Source organism: Akebia trifoliata, chromosome 11, assembly GCF_017979445.1.
Source record: "Akebia trifoliata isolate Shusen 1 chromosome 11, ASM1797944v1, whole genome shotgun sequence".
Classification (NCBI taxonomy): Eukaryota; Viridiplantae; Streptophyta; class Magnoliopsida; order Ranunculales; family Lardizabalaceae; genus Akebia; species Akebia trifoliata.
The window spans coordinates 34,022,730-34,026,580 of record NC_141385.1 but is presented as its reverse complement, the minus strand read 5'-3'; positions in this window follow the sequence as shown (position 1 = coordinate 34,026,580).

Genomic DNA, 3,851 nt, shown 5'->3' with positions numbered 1-3,851 from the left:
GAAATTATTGATCTTTCAGTGAATTGTGTGCTTACCTATAGAAGATGATGAATGTACGTACGTAGGAGAAAAATAAAATTAATTCTAAATATTTGATTTGGAGCGGAAGAACGATCATGAATGATCATATATAAACATTCTCAATCTTCTCTCTTACCAAAATTGTTTTAGAAAAAGAGAGGATCCAAAAGAGAAGGAAAAAAAACCCCACAATAATGAGATAGAGAAGTTCACGTGTAAGTCTTCCATTTGGGATTCTAGTTTTAGTCTGGTAGCTTAAAACCCTTATTTCATTTTGTTGGGTTTTTTTCTTTCCTTGCTGAATTGTTTGAAACTGAGTTCTATTTTAAGTTTAAATCTCACTAGAAACAAATAAACTTGCATGAGAAAAAAAGGGCCTTGTTGCCATTGTAGAATCACAAGTAAGAATCTCAATGGGTCTGAATTAGATTGTAAACTATCATTGTTTTTGTATGTTTCTACTCTGTTTTTAGAACTAATTTGATGAATGGTATGTGTTTCTTTGTTCACTTTCTCTTATAGGATTCAAGGCCAGGTTGGATACATTGAAATATTTATATTTCTAGATATTATCATGGATATATGTTATAGTTATTTGGATTTTGTTTCTTGCCATTGTTAATGAGGAAAATATTCTGAGATGGTTAGCCGAAAGAAGAATGGACCTTAGTTGTAGGAAGCTTATGCTTTGGTAATTCTCTGATTCCCAAATCTTGCCTTTGTTCACATTCTCTCTTCATAACTTTCTGTCTCTCATCTCCGATTAACACTTTATTGTAGAGTATGTTTAGATCCACCAACAATCTGAGACATATTGAATCATTTCGGAAAGTCTATGATTGCTCAATTGTATGCCCCTTTATCCCTTGTTAATTATGTTTTTATGCTTCCAAATCATAATTGATTTCGGATGATTTTCTCATTATAGAGATCATCCTCACAAAAAATCAGCTCAATCCGAAACTTCTAACTCATATTTTGAAAATTTATTAATGTTACATTGTTTTTACATATGTTTTTTCATATGTCCCTTGATCCGTTCCCTATATATATAGCAGTTCTTATATATCTTCCCTATTGCATTTTTGTTTGTGTTGAACCATAATGTACATTGTCGTTTTAAGTGTTATTGATATTAAAACAGATTTATTATAGGAATAATTATAAAAATTCCTAAAATTTTGTGAAACCACTTACAATTTGTTTTGTCAAGTTTGCTATCAAAATGGCCAAGTTTTATGTTGTCTTTGTAGGGAGAAAGACTGGTATATTTTCCACTTGGGAAGAATGTCACCAGTATGTAGATAGATATTCGTCAGCTTGTTACAAATCATTTTCATCGTACGAGGAAACCAGAAGTCACTTTATCAAAGATAGGTGTAATCGTGATATAGTTGAAGAAAAATTCCATGAAGTAGAGGATCAATTCCATGACGTGAAGCAAGAATTTTATGAAGTAGAAAAATTCTAATGTATATAAGAGATTGCATGTAATTTGTATAATTATTTTCATATTATCTTTGTTCATGGGTATGTATTTTCTTTGAACTGGAATAATTGATTTTGGATTTTGATAAGTGAATGTATATTGTATTGCCTTTAGCCTATCTTATTTAAGTTGGACTTGATCTTGCTAAGCTCTTCCTTATCCTCCTCCAGAGTATGTTATTTATAAACAAAGAAATGCCACAAATCTCATAAATGTTATTTCCTCATTTTCTTCTTATATAGGATTTGGGAGCCTATGGACGATAAGGTAACTGCCATGCCAACTTGTAATGAAGAGTCCAAAGTTTTCTTAAAACTTAATTTGATAAGCTTACATGTTGTCCCACCCCAAAAAAGCTAGAAGGGTTTATCCTATAGTCTTCTTTTGTAATAAAATTTGGCTTTACAAGATCTAAAAGTGGTCATTTTCACGTACCCAACATGAGCAAGATTTTGACTTCACATGAAAGGATCAAGACAAGTATATTTGTGAAGGAGCCCACATATCATATGTGACATTGAATTACTTAATTTGCCACATTATAACATAGGTTGGCTGGTTAGAATTCTACAAGTGAAAAGTTACTCTACAATATTCATATTTATCTTCTCCATTTATTATTTTGTATCCGAATACTAATTAAATCTTGGAGAATAGTTAGGAAGCACCGCATCAAGACCTCATCCTTCCCACCTTCTTGCCTTATACCGTCCTAGAAGCCATAAAGGAGGGGAGATTCAGGCCACTATCTTGAAGAGGAAGAAGTCGAAAGATCAAGGTTAAGCCCACCATCAAAAGAAATTAACTAAGACAACACCAACAAAGGAACTCTCCTCTGTAGATCAAAACCAAGTCTACAATTTGGAGACAATTTTTATCTCGAGAAGTGAAAGACCTAAAAACCCTCCACAATTATTATTTTTTAATATTAAATATTTAATGCATATTCAACAATCAAAATTTTCTTCTACTTGGAAAGATTTTTATGAAATTTTATTTCAAGAGTAATGTGGACGGTATTTCTCGGAGCGATTGACGTGTGGCAATCTAGGAGAATCATAATCGGCTCACCGAGTCGAGAATGCACCGAGCTACATTAAAATCGACCTTCGTACGCACTCTATGTGAGTAGATTGGGTGTTGTGCAACCTGACAAATCAAATGTGACAACTCCAGCACTGATAGATTAGATGTGACAACCTCAACCTGACAAATCGGTTGTAACTGCTTTTGCCCTAACAAATTAGGTATAGCAACTCCTACAGTTGATAGATCAGGGAATAGAAGCAACTACTCTAACGAAAATCATTAAAAGGATCCTACGAAATCTACGAATAAGGAACTCTACAAATACCAAGTAGCAACTCACACAAAAGATTCTGAGAAATAAAAAAATATTCCACAAAAACATTCAATATTTTGGGGCCAATCCAAAATATTCCCCAAACGTTCAATGTTTTGGCATCAATGCTCCATTCCGGTCTTGGCCAAAACCGGTTGTTCCACCAAAATGCAAGACAATTTGAAATATTTTTGAAAATTTCTGTCTCGGGGTCAATATTTTATCCCAGTGTTGGCGGAAAATGGAATGTACTACCAAAATGACATGAAATTTTGAATCATGCTTCCAACTGCACTAGTTATAAAGGAATCAAATAAAGCGAGACCAATTCAATCACACCACATAATGGGAAAGGAAATAACTTCAATTATATATTCATGAATAAGGTTTTTAAGAGAAGGGGTGCACTAGTTGCTGCAGGCAAGGACATGGTGACCACAGATTGATGTTCCACAACTTCAAAAGTTAACTCCTAATAAATCTAAGTTCCAGGAAATATGTGCCCGAGTTGTTTGACAAACAAGGATGCTCAACTATCAAGAACAAAATGGAATACGGTTCTTTGTGTAGAACAGGATCCGACATTTTGAGTGGAATAACAAGCCTGACATCAGGATCCGATCAGTCTCTCACTATGTAGTAGAGCAAGACTAGGAAATTTAAAGAGAAAAGAGACTTTATAATCCCCCGAGAAAAATGCATCTTTTTAAAAATTTTATAGTCTGACATTTAGACTAATAATTTTTTTTTTCATGAAAGAAAATGCATTTCTTGTGAATCACAAAAAATAGTATTCTAGAATATAATTTCCCTGGCACAACAAATTGAGCCTACAATAAATATTACATTAGAAATAAGATCGATTCACTAAGGCCATCCCAGGGTATCAAAATAGCACAAACCAACCATAAAGAATTTGCATTAATACTTCTCTGCCTCAGAAAACGAGGACCAAGGCCACACCAGGCTATTTGATGCTCATGGTGTGCTGTTGCAAAA